This window comes from Equus caballus, chromosome 7 (assembly GCF_041296265.1).
Source record: "Equus caballus isolate H_3958 breed thoroughbred chromosome 7, TB-T2T, whole genome shotgun sequence".
Lineage (NCBI taxonomy): Eukaryota > Metazoa > Chordata > Mammalia > Perissodactyla > Equidae > Equus > Equus caballus.
Window position 1 is genome coordinate 9,778,251 of NC_091690.1, and position 20,055 is coordinate 9,798,305.

General features: G+C 39.4%; 1 long non-coding RNA gene across 1 annotated transcript in view; it reads right to left on the reverse strand.

The window, feature by feature from the left end:
* Positions 1–3,250: 3,250 nt before the first annotated feature.
* The window catches only part of LOC138925273 (uncharacterized), a 59,746-nt gene continuing 42,941 nt past the window's right edge, over positions 3,251–20,055 (reverse strand). The window contains exon 2 of the long non-coding RNA XR_011441198.1: positions 3,251–4,638. This is a non-coding gene — a long non-coding RNA (uncharacterized lncRNA). The remainder of the gene's footprint in view (positions 4,639–20,055) is intronic.

The following is a 20,055-nucleotide window of genomic DNA, read 5'->3' on the forward strand; positions in this document are numbered from 1 at the left end:
TTGTTAAAATGCTTCCATCAGTCTAATCACAACCAGTCTCATCCAATTCTTACTTATAAGGTTATGATTTAGAGAGAAATTTATACCTAGAAGAAATTTTATTTCAACTAATATTTATGAGTAATTCTGAAGCAGAAAAGTTTAACTAGACATGTCACTGGCAAAGTTTTTGTAGTTTTTGCAAATGAATACAGGCATTGCTATTGCCTAAATAGAAGAAAACTCAAGAGCAATGTTTTCAGTGTATGCTATACTTATGGATGATTGATTATTCTGACAAAAAGTCTAGAATAACAGACTTTTAAAAAATGTTAATGATGCTAGCAACATAGACCTATAAAAAGCAACACTTAAATTTCCTGTTGCTTCCTGACTGTGTCACATAAATACCTCTTCACTTTTTACAAAGAACCAAATTAAAAAAATAATAAAATTATTGCTTTAATCTAGGGTTGTAATTTTTCTTCTTGAAAAATCTCTACAGTTTCTCTAAATTCATTTGATGTTAAATTCTGCAGGCACCCTCTTATTATGACCAATATTCATTATCATCATCAGGAAATACTCATTGAACAAGAATGATGGAATGGTTCTGATGTGACTTTATTTTAATCGTATTAAGTATAGTAATGCATGAAGTATAAATTGCAACCAAAATTATTCTCTATTAGTATCACATTAGGCCTCTATAAGATCTCTAGAAACTGTGATTTACAAAGTGACCAAAAAGGAAAATTATTTCTATAGCAAAGCCCACATGTGTAAGCAATGTCCATGGTAGTTTGCAGTTTATGCTATTATTTCAAAGAGTATGGCCTTTACTTAGGATCTCAGTGCTAGAATTGTTTGCTAGTATCCCAGTTTATATGAAGAGAGAGGAACTGAGAACAACAGACAACTTGAAAATTCCATACCCAGCACTGGAGTCCTAAAACCCCAATATGTATTTCTAATGATGGCTTTTCACTACTTCTATGTGAGTAGTACTTTGTTTTAGAAGCTTCTTCAGAACATACAGCTATGTACTTATGCAGTGTCACTCAATTGACCCCTAATGATATTCTACAAGATTGGCTAAATCTAGAAATAATAGCTTTGTGATACCCTGACCTCTGCTTAGCTATGAAGATTTGAGAATGTGACTTCCTGCACATAAACCATTGCACAGAATCTCTTTTACATATATTAACTACCAGACATGAGAAAAGCATCCACTTCTAATTTTCAAGGCAACAAATTCAACATACATGTGAGTTAAATGCTATAGAATGTGTCTAGTAAACAATTTAAGATGATAACAACTCCAGAGAAACCTATGAACCCTCAAGAAGGATGAAGTTTCTGATTCAGAAGTCTCAGAAGGCAAGTTGAGATGGGATGTTTGAGGGGCTCTCCAGACCGCCGAGCTTCTCACCAGAAAGACAGGCCTGAGCGTTGGCACAGGTTAAAGTGACAGAAATTTGCCGCCCTCATCTGCTCATTTCATCTTCCTAAGAAAATGTTCCATTTCCTCACACGCTTTCCACACATCAGACTTGGCTCTCTAGTTCAGAACTATTATTTATGCTTTTTTTTCCCCCAATGAGTCCCCTTAACCATTACTGTGTATACTTTAAGCTTTCTATCTTACTCTGTAATGAAAGTCATTAATGTCATGCCTCTCCCTCCTAACATCTGTCAAATGTCAAAGAACACAAGCAGAATTAAGGACAGGTGGGCGCTTTACAGGATCTTCGAGCTGAGAATTTAGGTTAAGCACTTAGACTGAAAAAAGTAACTAAAAGCAGGGACAGAAACAAGCCCGAACAATTTTTTGGTACCCTGTTGTATGCCATCCTGCCTCAGTTCACTGTTCATTCCTGTCCCAAGACAAGTTCTAGATTCTGATAATATGTATGATATCTATGGATAAATAAGTACTCTTGCATCATATTTGAGGCATTGTCTTTACCTTCAAGGAGCTTACAGTCAGCCTAATTTTGGAGATACTGGAGGAGTTGGCGTGGAAACACAAATCAAGGAGAGAGTAAAGGAAGATTTCTTAAAAGAGATGATATAATTTGAATTTTAAAAGAAGATAAAGTAAGGAATTAAAGGAAAGTTCATCCCAGACACAGGACTTACAGGGTAGCAGGATATATGTTTAGTGCAATTTAATAGAGAAGAGTAGGGAGATATGTGTGAGAGATATATTAAAGGTCACTGTGTTATATATACTGAAGCGTTTAAATATTATTTTGAATATTATTAGGAGATTTTGGAGAATGTTGGGCAAGGGTTAATATATTAGAGTTCGCAAAATTCTCTGGGAGGAAAAAGGAAGATATATTGCAGGGAAAGAAAAGGTAAGAATAGCAGAAGGGAAGCCAGTTAGTAATAATCATGGAAATAAAGGGTTGGATTTGAGAGATATTAAGGAAGTAGACTCTGCCTATTTCTTTTCAGTCTCCTAGGAAGTTATTCATGAAATAGCCTTCTTATTTCCCACCATTTTCCCCCCGAGATATATCTCATTGTATCTGCTATCTAGGACTAAATGATGTGAGCTGCTTTCCAGAACAATCATAATTTTTATATATTTGAATTACCTTGTATACCCTCTACAGAAAAGTTTTCACTGTTAAATTCATTCGGCCTAGATGTACTTACACCTAGGCAAGACTCCGTGATTTGTGATATAGAAAACAAAATCATAATACATAATAGGGTGTGATGTTAGCCCTTGTAATTCTTAAAATATAAGAAAGAAAAATGAGGCAAATGGAAAATAAGTGTCACAGGTGTGGAACAGACTTAAGAAGAAAATTCAGAACACTATAAGGTCCGTACCAAGAGGAATCATTAGAAATCCATCCTAGATGTTTTGTTTTAACATCACTTAAAAAGTGAATGAGACGTCAATAAGTGAAGAGAAAAACTAGTGTTCTATGAGTAGAGAGAAAAAATATTATGCAGGGGGAAAAGGAATACTTGTAGGAAAATTAATTAATTAGGCACAGGGCTCATGCTAGGAAATACTGAGACCTAATGGAGTTCTCTTCTCTGGAATGCCACCTAATGTGCCTAACCCTACTGGGAGAGAAGACCTGATGCCCTACAATCTTGTTTTCTTCAGAAAAGATTTGCATCCATTATTAGTTACATATTACATAATTATTATGAATTATTATAAGTATATAATTCATAATTAATATGAATTCATAATTAGAGTTTCTCTTGCAGCTGTCAACCTATAAAAATCAGAAACCAGTTCAAAAGGCAAAGTGTTTATTTGGGATCTGAAAATCACAATTTGAGGAGCAAATAAATTCAGATAGAAATCTTTAGTGTCCAGATTCCAACATGATTGGTTATTGATTCTATGTTCAGAAAGTCCGCAGTCATCAGTCTTTGATGAAAATGTCCATTCTTCTGCTGATTCTCAATTCTTTATAAAGCAATTGCTGTTTTAGTCCAGTCCAAGGTTCAAGGAATAAGAGGAGTAAGGCAGTTTCTCTGGAATGTCCGCTGGATCTATTGTAAAATGGCTCCACTTATGTCAATTCTTCATATTTTCCACTTTTGATCAAGATCTTTCTCCAAAAGCATCACTGATCAACCATTTGAAAGCATTGTTGATCGACTATTGAAAAGTATTGCTGATCAGACATCAAAGCATCCTTGGTCCCTTGTCACCAGGAAGGCTCATTCCCAGTATGTCATATCCCATGTAGGAGGGATAGTGATTTTCTTAAGTGCTTCCAGCCACATTTGAGCAACGAGTGCCAAGACAGAGAAAAGCTTGTCATCAAATCTTATGAAAAACAAAAGTTCTTTTAGTTGGCCAAATAAATATTAAAATCAGTTCAAAATGTTGGGCTGCCATCATTTGTGTGGAGTTTATATAGCACTGTGAAAAGCAATAGAAATAGAGTCTTATAATAAGAATAATTTCCAGAATCACAAGCGAGACATTAATTCCAAATTGTAGAACAATTCTAAACCATGAGGCTATACCTGAAGGTAGCCAATTAAATAGACCAAAACATTTTAAGCCTTCTATGTCTTAAAATAATCAGCCTAAAATAATCCTCATACCAAAGAGACACATTTGGGGTGGCAAAATTTTGCTTCCTCACAGTCCCACCTTTGATATTTTCCCCAAGAAGTTTCACGGTCCAGAAGTTGAGTTGGCAGGTTGTTCCATCTCATTGAACCGGTCTCTTAATCCTGACAATAGTTCTGTTTAGTTAAAGTCATTTCAGAAGACATTGACGCAGGTGAACTCCCAAAGTTAGACTTACATTCTGTAAGCATGCAATCAGTTATTTAATAAGAAGCATTTCTACAGAAACAAAAGAAAAACAAAGATAAATATTTGCAGTAAATTATAAACCAGTTTTTGAGCCCAGAGGGCAGCCAGTCAAGAAGATTTCTAGATGTGGGGTGGGGGGAGGGTTGAAGCATCTTTTGTAGTTTGAAATGCCTCTTATGATGTCATCAGTGTTCAGGTAAACTTTCTGAGTGCCTTATACAGCAAGAGGCATAAACATTGTCTAACATGGGCTATTGTGGTGATATCTCTGAAGTTTATATCACGTCATCCAGCTTCAGTTTGCAGGGCTTCAGGAAGAAGAGTAGTTTTAGTTCTCGATGATTCTAAGTCAAAAAGATGAGAAAAAATTGTAAATTTTAGGTTGGATATTTGTAGCTAGGTCTTTGCAGAAACTAGAAAAACTCAGGATCCAGTCCAGTTTACAGGTAGAAAATAAAACCTTAAGAACCAGGAACAGCCTAGACTCTAATATACACAAAGGTGTGTTACTGAAACACAATTTTTTCCCTAAAATTACCCTCATTTTTATCAAGATAGCCAAATTAAGGGGGCTGGCCCAGTGGTGCAGCAGTTAAGTTTGCACATTCCACTTCAGTGGCCCGGGATCTGCCTGTTCGGGTCCCAGGTGTGGACATGGCACTGCTTGGCACGCTATGCTGTAGTAAGTGTCCCAGATATAAAGTAGAGGAAGATGGGCATGAGTGTTAGCTCAGGGCCAGTCTTCCTCAGCAAAAAGAGGAGGATTGGCAGCAGATGTTAGCTCAGGGCTAATCTTCCTCAAAAAAAAAAAAAAAAGATAGTCAAATTAAGACTAATTCATTTATAAAATAAATATAGTTTCAATAAACTTGGACTGATATTTCCATAAGTACAGCAAGAATAGTGACTGATCATATAGATTCTTTTAATCTGTTGTGTTGGAACTTTTCAAAAGGAATCTCCAAACTGAATTTTTAACAGCCCCTCCATGCTAGAAAGACATGTCAATGACTTGCCACTATATTTCACCTGTAATACCTACAGATTTGGGTAAATTTCTCTCTTTTCAAGGTCTCCAAAATATCTTGAGGTTCCTGGGCCTGCCAGGAAGTGACCTTCCTTATTCACCAGGTTAGTCTGTTGAGAACTCTGCAAGCAGTGTACAGGCTGATTTTTCAAAGGGCTCTATTGGGGCCATAAAGTCAATCTTAGTTCCTTAAAGCTGTCTGGTCATATTGGAGTCTATGCATATCCCTCTCAAACATGACATTTCAGTCAAAGACTTGGTAATATAACCAATATTTCCTATTGCGTCCTGGTATAGGAAAAACAGATTCTTAGTGAACTTACGTAAGTAAATATATTGCCATGAAAATAAGAATACTCACTAAGAGTTTCCAAATTCTGGAGGGATAAAGTAGAAAGAAACAGATAAATGTTTTAATTCTGTTTACAAAGGTATAATTTACCAAATTGCTGTGAGTCAGACATAGCTTAAGAAAAGTTTTCTTAAATCTGGAAAACAAAACATTAAAAAAGTCAAAAACGTTTTAAATTAAAAATCATAAAAGTTATAATTATCTTTGTCAGTTTATTCAGTTCTATGTTATTAATGCTTATTCTGCTTGAATTTAGTTTTTCCATTAGTTCTTTCGACCTTACCTGATAACTGAAGTGTGACAGGGACAGTGATAATTCCAAGAAGTTTGCAATATTTTTGTTAAGTCTTGTATGATTTGTCCAGTGAAGTGGGTGCTTCATTCACTGGGGATTGTGGAAAGTTTATCCTATTATATTAGAAATACACTTTCTAATAGTTTCTTTGCCCTTGTGGGTGCATCCGCCTTGTGGCAGAGGAAGGCGTTAGCCCATCCAAAAGACATACATGCAATAACAAGAAGATATTGATAACCCATGCTAAGTAGCAGCTGAATAAAATCCAGCTGCAGGTGCTCAAGGGGCCCAGAGGGAGGAAGTCTGAGACCCCTAGGGACAAAAATAGTTCTTCTTAATGCACTACAGTTGGTGAAAGAATGCAAAAACCAAAAAATGGGGTTTTCCAGGGAGGTAGGAAGAGCCAAGTGGCCCTCCTGCTTTTCCCATAGCCCTGACTACTTGTTTAATTTATGGCCATGGTCTACTCATCTTAATTTCTCTGATTCAGGAGCAGACTGTTGCCATGTTACAAGGATGTTAGGATGGCAAAAGTCTGGCAATGAGGAGCTACTCTTTGCAGAGGAAGAATGGACCTCATCCCCATGTGCCACAGTCTCTATAGCTTCTGTTGTTCCTGCCTTTGACTGAGTCAGGTAGAGAATTTTCCTGATATTCAGATTCAGTTCTTTTAGAGTAAGCCTCAATTTTGATGACAGAGACCCAGTTCAGTTTTATGAGTTTTCTAACTGTGAAGCATTTTTGCAAGTGGCAGACTAACTATAAATGACAAAGGATTCAAAAATGGTTTATAATAGTGCAATTGGCAAAGAAATATGGTTATTTCTTTGACACTCATTTTAAGATAACTAGAATTATGACTGATAGCATTATACCAGGATATATCAGATTTTTAGGGATTTCACATAATTTCTAGAGTACTTACATACCTATGCAAATATGACATAAAGAAGACTAATGTTACTTCTTATTTGACAATACTTTCCATGTAATTTAACCTATCAAATATGCCTAGTTAGTTTAATGAATCTTTTGGAATGTTCCAGGTCAAAAAATGACTTCACTGAGCTGGCTCTGTGGCTAAATGGTTAAAGTTCTGTGCGTTCCACTTTGGCAGCCCAGGGTTTGCAGGTTCAGGTCCTGGGTGCAGACCTACTCAACTCATCAGCCATGCTGTGGAGGCATCCCACATGAAAAGTAGACGAAGACTGGCACAGATGTTAGCTCAGGGCTAATCTTTCTCAAGCAAAAAAAGAGGAGGATTGGCCATGGATATTAGCTCAGGGTGAATCTTCCTCACAAAAAAAAGTTATCACTTAGAATCTCATTTTGGGAAGTTTGTCAAAAACATCAAAAGGTCTTAAAATACTTGGTCAAACAGGATCATAGGTCACTGTGAAACGATACTCAGTTATCCATTTAACCATGGTGACAATTAGAGGCTTTCAGGCAAATACAGAAAGTTAAATACTAGAAAGAAAAACTTTAGCTCTTGTTATTTAATACTTGATAAAAACAACAGGAAATTATTTTGATAAAACATAAAATTCCTTCCTTTTAGACAGATAACTCAAATATAAAGAAAAACCATTCATAATCTGTTTATCAAGAGCAGCCTAAAAGCTGAAGAAAACCTTGTCCTCTTAACAGTAAGAAACCAAGTCCTAATTTTACAGCAGCTTATTTTTGACATTAAAACTCATTTACTTAATTAAATTCATTCCAATCTTAGCCAGCTCGACTATGCATAAAACTCTTTACTCAGGGTTCCTTTTCCACAAACCTTCTATAACCTTCTTTTCTACATTCAGAATTTGTCTTTTCCTCTTTCTTAGAACCAGTTTTACTTTAGGACAAATTCCTTTTTTTAACAAAAATATCTCCATTTCTTATATATTCTTTTACTGAAAATGTACATTTTCTCATATCATACCTTTTTTTTTTTCAGGAAGATTAGCCCTGAGCTAACATCTGCTGCCAATCCTCCTCTATTTTTGCTGAGGAAGATTGGCCCTGAGCTAACATCCATGCCCATCTTCCTCTTCTTTATATGAGGGATGCCTGCCACAGCAAGGCTTGATAAGCAGTGTGTAGGTCTGCACTCGGGATCCAAACCAGTGAGCCTCAGGTCGTCAAAGTGGAGCATGCGAACTTAACCGCTGTGCCACTGGGCCAGCCCCTCTAGCATACTTTTTCTAACATGGCACAAGAGATGTTTACTAATAGATCCAAACATCTTTTAGTTTTTCTGTAGTAACAAGACAAAAGTAGGGAAACTTATGTTTAGTAATGTTCAATATTTTATCTTATTTGGAAATGATCTAGATGTTCAATAAATTTCCATCATTTAACTTTAGCAAAACTCCAAGATTGCAAGTTATCAAAAGATCTTGAAATTATTAAGTACATAGTATCATAACACATAATTATTGTTAAAAAGTTCACCAGAATCTTTTTATCTTACTTAATCTATTTAGTTTAGTTGTTCTTTTCTTTTTTAAAGATTGGCACCTGAGCTAACATCTGTTGCCAATCTTCTTTCTCCTTTTGTTTTTCCTTCTTCTCCCCAAAGTCCCCAGGTATGTAGTTGTATATTCTAGCTGTGAGTGCCTCTGGTTGTGTTATGTGGGACACTGCCTCAGCATGGCCTGATGAGTGGTGCGATGTCCATGCCCAGGATCCGAACCGACAAAACCCTGGGTTGCTGAAGCAGAGTGTGAACTTAACCACTCAGCCATGGGGCCGGCCCCAGTTGTTCTGAATAATTATGTTTAGATTTAAAAATAAATCTTCAAGAGACATTAGACAAAGTCAGCCATCAATTTTTTTGTTGTTGACAAATTTGGTAATAAAGATAACATAAATTTGTTTGTCTCTTAGTAAACCTAGGTAGAACAAATGTTTAAATTTAATGCTAACTCTAAAGATGTCTATTTTAATTAAACCAACAAACTTAAATTAGCATTAATACCAATATTTTACTAGATCACGTTTTCCTGAAATTCATTTGAGTTAGCTCTGGTTATATATTTGAGGGTATACTCAATTTGTATAGCACTTGTTTGTTTTCAAACCAATTAAATAGAGCTCTCTACAAATTAATTTTGATAATACCATCTGGAGGTAGGAAAATATCACACATTTACAACATACATATATAGACACACATTTGCAGAGACCCCACAGCTACTGTTTTAAAATTACTGCCATGAATCAGATACAGTGATACAAAACTTACTAGTTATGAAAGAATACTTGGATCCAAACTTTGTTTTGGTATTTGGAAAAAGATTAAGTTTATCTTCTCAGATTGCTAAGCTTTTCACTATTTGTGGATAAAAATTTTAAGATTTATATTTGATCTAGGCAAGCTATCTTAGGACAAGAGAGCCTTTCTAGCAGCGTGTATTTTTGAAAAGATCACTTCTCCCCACCCCCCCTTTTTTTAAGTCTTAGGAATCTGGGTTTGTCTTTGGGGCTGAGGTGTGTTTCCTGGAGGCAGCATATTGTTGGATCTTGTTCTTTGATCCATCCTGCCACTCTGTGTCTTTTGATTGGGGAGTTCAATCCGTTTACATTTAGAGTGATTATTGAGACGTGGTGGCCTACCACTACCATTTTGTGTCTTGTTTTCTGGTTTTCTTCAGTTTCCTTTGTTTCTCGTCCCATGGTTTAATCTGTTCTGATGTAGAGCTGCTACTCTCTGTTGTTGTCCTTCTACTTATCTCCTCTGCTCTTGGTTTTGTAGTCCCTTTCCTTTTTTGGATTTTTCAGGAATGAGGGTTTTCCTGAGGATTTCCTGAAGAGGAGGTTTTGTGGCAATGAACTCCCTTAATTTTTGTTTATCTGGGAAAGTTTTTATTTCTCCATCGTATTTGAAGGATATTTTCGCTGGGTAGAGAATTCTCGGCTGTAGGTTTTTGTCCTTCAGATTTTTGAATATATCATTCCACTCTCTTCTAGCCTGTAAAGTTTCTGCTGAGAAATCTGCTGATAGCCTGATGGGGGTTCCTTTGTAGGTTAGTTTCTTTTGCCTGGCTGTCCTTAATATTTTCTCCTTGTCGTTGACTTTTGCTAGCTTCACTACTATATGCCGTGGAGTTGGTCTTCTTGCATTGATAAAGTTTGGAGATCTATTGGCTTCTGTCACCTGAAGATCCATCTCCCTCACCAGATTTGGGAAGTTCTCAGCCATTATTTCTTTGAATAGGTTTTCTGCCCCTTTCTCCTTCTCTTCTCCCTCTGGTATACCTATAATCCTTACGTTGCATCTCCTAATTGTGTCTGATAATTCTCGGAGAGTTTCTTCATTTCTTTTAAGTCTTGCTTCTCTCTCCTCCTCTGCCTGCAACAATTCTATATTGCCATCTTCCAAATTGCTAATTCTTTCCTCCATATTATCGGCCCTACTGTTCAGAGCATCTAGATTTTTCTTAATCTCCTCTATTGTGTTCTTCATTTCCAGTATTTCTGTTTGGTTCTTCTTTATCGTATCAAACTCTTTTGTGACATAGCTCCTGAACTCGTTGAGTTGTCGGTCAGAATTCTCTCTTAACTCAGTGAGTATTTTAATGATGGCTGTTTTGAAGTCATCATCATTTAGGTTATATATCTCATTTTCTTTGGGATTGTTTTCTGTGTATTTGTTACTTTCTTTCTGTTCTGGAGATTTGATGTATTTTTTCATATTGCTTGATGATGTTGATTTGTGCCTCCGCATGGAGATAGAGTTTAGTTGCTCCTTTCACTTGTTTCAGCTGCTGCGGTGGGGGGAGCAGCTGTTTATACTTCACCAACCAGGAACCCTGTCCGTAGTTGCTAACTGGGCCTGGGCCCCTCTTCGTAGCCACAGTGGCCCTTTGGATTCCCTCCTCTGCCGTGGGGGCCGTCACGGGGGGCTTCAGACTGCAGGTGCCTACTGTTGTTGCCCACCTAGATGCGCTCTCTCCTTGGGGTCTGCAACGGTGTTATGGGCTTTTCCAGCGGCCAGGGGTGGGATCACTTTTATTTGTCGCTCGGTTGCTGTCGGCACCCACCAAATCTCACTTGTCCTCTATGGGTCGCAGGAGAGCTATTGGCATCTTCTACAGTCTGTGGTTAGTACACCTAGCTATGCTGCTTTTGCCCTGGGGTCTTCCAGCCTTGTGGCTGGCGGCTGGGTGCCTTCTACTGGTGCTGTGCAGAGGCTTTCCCTAAGGCTTCTGTGAGCCTGTAGGGTTTCCCCCTAGGCTACTAAGCTGGGTCTCTGGAACTCTCTCCAGCCCCAGTCCTCTCCGAGATCTCCGGCAATCCCTAGCCTCACCTGGTGGGCAACGGCAGCTGGGGGTCGCCCCGCCCTCTGGGCTTCTCTCCGGGCCTCTGCCGGGAGCTCTGAATGCTCAGCGTGGCCCCTCTGCTACCGGCAGACAGAGAGTTTTGTCTGCTGCCCGGGCGGAGCTCCGGCGCTTCTCCACCGGATCGCCGGACCCGCCTTTGAAAGTTCCCCCGCCCCGGTCCTCTCCGAGATCTCCGGCAATCCCTAGTCCCACGGGGCGGGCAACGGCAGCTGGGGGTCGCCCCGCCCTCTGGGCTTCTGTCCGGGCTTCTGCCGGGAGCCCTGAGTGCTCAGCGTGGCCCCTCTGCTACCGGCAGACAGAGAGTTTTGTCTGCTGCCTGGGGGAGCTCCGGCACTTCCCCTCCGGGTCGCCGATCCGGCCTTTGAAAATTCCCCCGCCCCGGTCCTCTCCGAGATCTCCGGCAATCCCTAGTCCCACGGGGCGGGCAACGGCAGCTGGGGGTCGCCCCGCCCTCTGGGCTTCTGACCGGGCCTCTGCCGGGAGCTCTGAATGCTCAGCGTGGCCCCTCTGCTACCGGCAGACAGAGAGTTTTGTCTGCTGTCTGGCGGAGCTCCGGCGCTTCCCCACCGGGTCGCCGGACCCGCCTTTGAAAGATCCCCCGCCCCGGTCCTCTCCGAGATCTCCGGCAATCCCTAGTCCCACGGGGCGGGCAACGGCAGCTGGGAGACCTCCGTGCCCACCGTGTCTCTCTCTGGGACCCTCCGGGCGCCCCGAGCACCAGGCCGGGTCTCCCCGCCAATGGCGGGGAGAGACTCTCCCCGCGGGCTCAGGTGTGCAACTCCAAAGTTTCCCTCTGCGTTTAGGAGTAATTGCGGGGGGTTTAAGTAGGGTTCTGGTCACCTGTTTCCACCGTCGCTCCTCTGTTGTGTTCTCGCTCCTGCCCTAGATGTGTGTGGATCCTCTGGGGGTGTCCGTTGGAAGAAAGCCGCTTGCGGGTACTAGGCTGCCCGTCGGGGTCGGAGAGTTTTCACCTATTTCCACATCCTCCCGGAGGAAAGTCCGTCCGCCTTCCGATGTATAGTCGCGTGGGTGTCTCAGACGTCCTGAGATGCTGTCTGGATATCCTTTGTCAGGCGATAAGTGTCCAAATAATTGTAGACTCGAAGGGCGAGAGACAAAGAGGGCTACTCACGGCGCCATCTTGGAAGAATCCTAAGTCTTAGGAATCTGGGAAGGTTCTAGATAAGAGTTCCCCAAAGGAGACCCTGTAAAACTTTTACATCTCAATGGCACAGGGAAGGAATGCAAACACCTCCAAGAAGGACTTTTGTTCCTTAAGAATATTTACAAGCCTTTTTTCTTTTTTTAAAGATGAGCACCTGAGCTAACAACTGTTGCCAATCTTCTTTTTTCTATTTTTTCTTTCTGTTTTTTCTCCCCAAAGCACCCCGCCCCCCCCCCCCCCCCCCCCCCCGCGCATAGTTGTGTATTTTTAGTTGTGGGTCCTTCTAGTTGTGGCATGTGGGATGCTGCCTCAGCGTGGCCTGATGAGTGGTGCCATGTCTGTGCCAAGGATCCAAACCAGTGAAACCCTGGCCCACCAAAGTGGAGCTCACAAATTTAACCACTTGGCCACAGGGCGGCCCCTTTACAAGCCTTTTGAGATAAATTGGTGAAGTTAGTTGCTTGTCAAAATACTGACATACCCATCCAACTACATTTTCTCCAATTTCTTTCTTTCCCTCTGGGTACATAGTTTTATTTTAGCTTAGTTGGGGGAGGGGAACCCTAAAGATAATTCCTATCAGTAGTGGACTTTTGTTTACTGTTTTGTAGTCTTTTCTTTTAGGTACTTATATCTTTAATTTTTCATTAGGTTTTCTTCAATGCAACTTTCAATAAAGCTACGTTGGAATTTTGAAGCCTTTGCTTTTAATTGCACTTTTAAAAGAATATTGTCTAGCTAGAACGTCCCTTTTAATGGCCATTGTAATTCCCCTGAGGGCTGGTAGCAGTTTAGTAGGACCCTAGCTTCAAACGGAATTTAACTTCCATTTCTTCCCAGACATATCTTGCCAGAAATGAGTTGCAACCTATACTTTGGTTCAGCTGTATCTGGTCACAAATGGAGTATAACCCACATTTCCGTCCCACCACATTTTGGGCCCCCAAACTGATGGTTACCAGGCTAAGCTCTCAAGACATAAAACAAGTTTAGTAAGATTTTGTCATTTTTGTAAATATGTACAACTTCTAGGTCCCTAGTTTTTAAGCAGGTGTGCTGGAAGAGGCACACTTGAATCTTTAGAAATTAAAGATTGCATTCGATTTGCCTGGTCTGTGGTTCTCAAGTCTAGTATGCAAAAAGACAAGTTTTGGGAGTTCAAAAGAGCCCCAAGGTGGCCACCGTAATTGTAAATTGTCTTTGGTATAGTTGGTTCACTGGGACAAAAATTTATAAGGGGAGGAACAGTAGTTCTAAAATGTAAAACCAGCTGGAGTTCCCAAAGGAGGAAATTCTTGGGGAATTTTGGAAAATGAAAGTTCCTTGTTAAAGAAGAGTGTGCAACACAAGAATGACAATAGGGATACCACTGTTGAGGGAAGTCGCTCCAATTTAGTCAGAACACTCACCAACCAGGAATACTGCTGCCTGAGGGAAGCCCCTCCAGTGGCAATGGCCACAAGCCATCTTTGAGACAACAGTCTCTCAGGGAAATCTCTGTCTGATCAGGAAGAAAGGTGTTGGACTCAGCCAAAAGGCGGGAGGTCAGATTCTAAGAGGACTCATGGTTGGAGGAGACGGCAGTTGGTGGAGGTAGTGAGCACAAGGGGCTCATGTAGGTATTATACTCAGTTCCAGGGACATGGGTCCAGAAAGATGAGATCACTTCAAGTCCTACTCTCTGACACCAAGTATATCAAAACATTTTTGGAGGATCAAACAATTGCAATTTGACGATCACAGATTCAGGTAGAAACTCAAATGATGCCCCAATTACAGCAGAGGGGCTCAGGAATTTTATGGGAAAAAGGAGGAAGATAGGTAAGGTGTTTTTAAGAAGAGTTCATTGGTGCTGACAAGCTAAGCTACACTTGGCTATACATACACGGTTATTGATTCTGTCTCCAGAAAGTCACAATCATCAGTCTTATGATCAGGATGTCCATTCTCCTGCTGACTTCTCAAACAAATGCTGTTAAAACAGTTGCTATTTTGGCCTAGTCCAAATGTTTGGCCAGTCCAAGGTTCAAGGAACAAGACGAGCAAGGTAGTTCTTCTGGAATGTCTGTTGTGACTCAGTTGTAAAATATATGTCAACTTATGTCAATTTTTCACATGGCCAAGGTAATGCCTAGACAACAGTGAAAATTCTTAAAGAAGGATGAGATGGAAGTACTGGCTATAGCTATGTGTACATCTGTCCATTCTACTGAGGCAGTAAGTGAAGCATTTTGATATGCTAAACTCAGTAGCCTCAGTATGTCAATCTAAGTGTGTGTGTACTTTCAGAAACATAGCTACTTCAGTTTAGGAAATGCACAGCACTTCAAGGTCACCAAGAAGACACTGTGTTCCCTGAACTCCAGCTATCAAGGTTAAAAGGTAAGATTAGAGGACAGAAAAAAATGATGATTATTTTCAGTTCCTTGCCCCAGGATATCTAAGCACAAGGGAGGAAGAAATTGAGCTTGCACTTTATTGTTTATATATCATTTAAATTCTACTCAGAAAAAAAAGGCATTGAGGAACCAATTTCTTTGCAGCTCATTTCATGTTTAAATACTCTGCCAACTATTTACTCCATATTTCATTTAAGGTGAAGTCGAATATCTAAAAGACAATCATTTCAGCATGGGCTTGATGCTAATTAACATCATTATGTTTCCTTCCTTTCTCTCTTTTAGCTAAAGCGATCAGAGGTACTAGGTGCATACCAAGTCAGTCATTTACAATAATATCATTTGTTTTTGAACAACAATTTACTCCAGCTTTATAAAAGAACATATTGTTAATGGGCTTTGCCAATACTGCTTTCGGATGTCATTAGGTTTACACGGATAATCTCAACATGGATAATGGCAGAGTATATTTGGATTAAAATAGCAAATCAAGAGTGTGTCATTATTTCTCCACATCCATGTTTCTAACTTAATTTTTTCCTTTACCATAACAACAAATTGACAGTGCATTAATTTAAACGTTCAATTTAAAACCAGCCTTGGAGTTAATGCATTTAAATTGGTAAAAGCAAAGATAACAGCAGGCTAAAAGCCTTGTGAAAATTGAAATGCTATCAACCCAATTTAAATAATTTTGGTTCTACCATGATTTGTCTTCCTTATCCTAGAATAAGACTTTTCCACCTTAACTGTTGCAGATTTGGAAAATTTGAAGGCTCTCTTTTAGTGGCAAGAAAAATGCCTGGGGAAATTCCCAGAGGTTATTAGAGATTAGTTTAATATCTCCCAAATGACTGTAGGAGAAGAAGGAAAATCCTCTACCTTCTAGGTCCTTCTGGCTGGTCTAAGAATTTAATTGAAAGGAGACAGACTAACAGAAGAAAATCAAACAAAGTTTGAGAACATGTATACATGGGAGAAACCCAGGAAAGCTGAGTAACTCACCCAAACAGCAGAGGCTGTTACCTTAAATACTATCTTCAGCTAAAGACAAAGAAGGATGTTGGGGGGCAGGGGTCAGTTATGGGAGGTTACCAGAAAAGCACAGTAAACAAGAGTAAGGTTATTATGCAGATTTAAGTCCTTGCCTTCTGCACTGATAAGAGTTTCTAGAAATAAGGTCATTCCCCTTTTTCCTGGTACAGGGAGAGACACCATTACAAATGAAGATTTCCCTTACAAATGTAAATGTATTTTTCAGAGCTTCTCCTCTCTCTGGAGTTTCCTTTTTTTTTTTGGTCCCCCAGTAATTTTATTGAGATCATAATGGTTTAAAACATTGTGTAATTTCAGGTGTACCTTATTATTTATCAATTTTTGGATAGACTTCATCTGCTCACCACCATTAGTCTAATTAAAAGTAATCAGCCCAAAATAATCCTGATTCCAAAGAGATACATTTTGACCTTGAGATACACTTCTGATCCTCTACAAGACAAAATAATATCTTTTTGAATCAGTGAACCAGTTATGTTTTACCCATTTCAGGTCAATGTTATTTCTGAGAACATTTCAAATAAAATTATTTATGCTATAGAAAGAAGTTTATGAAAAATATCTAATATATAAGTACATCTGGAAATAATTAAATGTATTTCAAAAACAAAGCTCACTATACAAATCTCATGATCTGAGTAGAATGCAAAGTTTGGAAACATTTTAGGTGCATTTTTTTAAATCCAAACTGAATGTGAGGAAAATCCATGTGTAAAAATCACTTGACCTAGAATGAATTCTCTCACATTTTAACTCAAACTTGTATAGAACAAGAGATTTAAAACCTGATGCCTACTACACTCCATTAAAATAGCTGATTATAGTCATCTAGTCCAGAGAAGACAAGCAGTCTTGCTAAGTGTATATAAAAAAAAACCCAGCCAGAGAGCCAAGCAAATTTAGAACTACAGGACAACGGTTTTAACTGGAACCTTAAAGATCATTTAGTTAAATCTCCTCATATAGAGGATAAGAATCTAGGCTTTCTTGTTCCTTGATCATCTTTCTTTCTTTTTTTTTTTTTTTTGAGGAAGAATAGCCCTGAGCTACCATCCACTGCAAATCCTCCTTTTTTTTGCTGAGGAAGACTGGCCCTGAGCTAACATCTGTGCCTATCTTCCTCTACTTCATTCATAGAATGCCTACCACAGCATGGCTTGACAAGCAGTGCATAGGTCCACACCCGGGATCCAAATCGGCGAACCCTGGGCCACCGAAGTGGAAGGTGTGAACTTAACAGCTGTGCCACAGGGCCAGTGCCCGATCATCTTTCTTTTCACCCCATATAACATTAGCAGAATTTATCCCTTTTTGAGACTCTCACCTTATTGTTTTGTCTACATTTCCACTCTATTTCCCATACATATCCTCCATCTCAAACACATGGTTTATTATCTTCCATATTAAAATGTACTCTCAGGAACAGAGTGCATATACTTTACTTTTATAAAAATACTGTATTCTAATGTTGATTCTGAATTATTTAAGAGAAAAACATTCAGATTAAAGCAGAGTTTTGATTATAGTAGAGATAGAGTAACTATTAGGGGATTCTGAAAAGAAAATACTAGCAGGTGGATTGAGGACGAAGACCAGAATTCAAAGTGTCACCAAGCTGACAGCGAGTTTCCTTGTTTTTTCCCTGTGGGGGAAGTGGGGCAATTCCCTCCTGCTTTTCCTTAAGGTTCTTATGGCTGGTCAAATAATGAACAAGGCAGGTTAGCAGGAGAAAATCAAACAAAGTTTAATAGCATGTATACATGGGAGAAACCTGGGGAAACTGAGTAACTCAGCCATCTGGCTGAGGCTGCCTGTTTAAATATCTTCAGCTACAGACAAGGAGGGCATTGGGGATAGTGATTTGGGGCTTCAAAGGGGAGAAAGACAATTTACATAGAGACAGAAGGCAAATGTTTGTTAAACAGGTTTTGCTGGGCCCAAAAAATGGGTTTGTTGGTGTTCTTTTATCACACCTATTTTACATCATACTATAGCTATCATGTGGTTTGAGCTCCTTCCTGGAACAGGCCTTCTCTGTTAAAGTGTTTTAGGCAGTTTGAGGGGGAGAAGGTCAAATGTTCAGCCTGAGTCTTCTGAGCCTTTATTGTCTTCAGCTGGAAATGATCCACATACCAGAGTGGTGCATCTTGGGGCGGTCTGCCCTGAACCCCGTTATCCTCATTTAGTATATGCTAGGCAGCAGCACTAACTGGAAATAGACACTATGGCACAGAGAGAGCTCTAAAAGAAGCCCTCTAAATGACGAACAGGGAATAAAACTCTTAATTCAGAGAGTATGCAGAATCCTCCCTCCCTTTTTTCTTTTCCTTTTCTCTGTTCTCACACATCTTAGCCTCAAAGCAATCCTGTGGAAAAAATGGCAATGGCAGCAACACGGGCCCACAAGAGTCAAAATTCAAATGAAGGGGACTTCTGATCAGTGAACTTATGGTTCCAAGAGTAAGGGTCAATCTTTCATTGCTTTTTTTTATCTCTATCTGTCCCGCTGCATTTGGTCCTGAATGCAGGTATAGACAAAAAGTATGTGGCTGAAAAGGGCAACTTTAGCCCCAGCTTTCTAGCTGGAGGGCTGAAAACATGAGCCCCAGGGAACTGGAAATTACCATTGTATTACTTTTCTCAGGTTGCCATAACAAAATACCTTAGGCTGGGTGGCTTAAGCAACATAAAGTTCTTTTCTCACACTTATAGGGACTAGAAACCTGAGATCAGGCTACCTTCATGGTCAGTTTCTGGTGAGAACTCTTTGTTGGCTTGCTGACTGCAGTCTTCTTGCTGTGTCCTCATTTAGCAGAGAGAGAGGGAGCTCTCTGGTATCTCTTCTTATAAGGATACTAACCCTATCAGATTATGGCCCCATCCTTATGATCTCATTTAAGCACAATTATCTCCTAAAGGCCTTATTTCCAAATATAGCCACACTGGGGATTAGGGACTCAACATATAAATTTGTGAAGGGGACACAGTTCAGTCCATACCATCTAGGAAGTTCATGAAGAAGGAAGAGCTCATGAAAGTGAACCCACAAATTTGTTGTTGAATTCATGAGCTCCCTCCTGAGTGGGACATATACGTTGATCTTATCTCAATCAGAATACTTTTGGGAAGTAAATGTAGACCAGGACCCAAGCCCTAGACTGACTACCAGGTGGTAGATATGTGGGACAGATTCAAGATGTCCTGTAAAGCCTTTGAAAACTGAGTTTATATTGGAACTATACACCATAGAAAGTAGTTGGAACTGATGGTCTGAAACTCATCAGGTTGATTACCTGCTAAAACAAAAAATATCACGATTTTTAACATTTAGATAAGACGTAGAGTCTCATAGTGCAACACTCAAAAAGTCCAAGATACAATTTAAAGTTATTTTGCACGTGAAGAACAAGAAAAATCTAATATTACATGGGAAAAGAAAATCAGTAGACATCAGACCTGAGATGACACAGATGATGGAATTATAAAGACGTTAAAGAAGCTATTTTAAAAATGCTCAACAAGTAATCATGAATACTCTTGAAAGAAATGGAAAGTGTAAAAATGTACCAAATGAAAAGTTAGCACTGTATAAAATGCAATAACTACAATTTTAAAAAGATAGAGAAAACCTCACTGGATTGGCTCAATGGCACAATAGAGATGACAGAAAGAGTCAGTCAACTTGAAGGTAAATCAATAGAAACTATTTATTTTATACAAGAACAAGAATAAAAAGTGAAAGAAAAATTGAGCTGAGCCTCATGGACAGTTAGATGTTAAGAAAGTCAGCCATGTGATTCCCAGAGTCCCAGAAGAAAGGGAGAAAGAGTATAGGCTAAAAAAATATTTGAAGAAATAATGACTAAAAACTTCCCAATTTAGGGCATGGGTATACAATTCAAAAAGCTTCAGAAAACCCCAAAGAAGATAAACTCAAATATTCATGCTCAGATACATCATAAACAAACTACTAAAATGCAAGACAGAGAATAATTCTTCTTCTTCTTCTTTTTTTTTTGCTGAGGAAGATTCAACCTGAACTAACATCTGAGACCGATCTTCCTCTTTTTTTTTTTTTTATGTATGTGAGCCACCACCACAGCATGGCCACTGACAGATGTAGGTGTATGT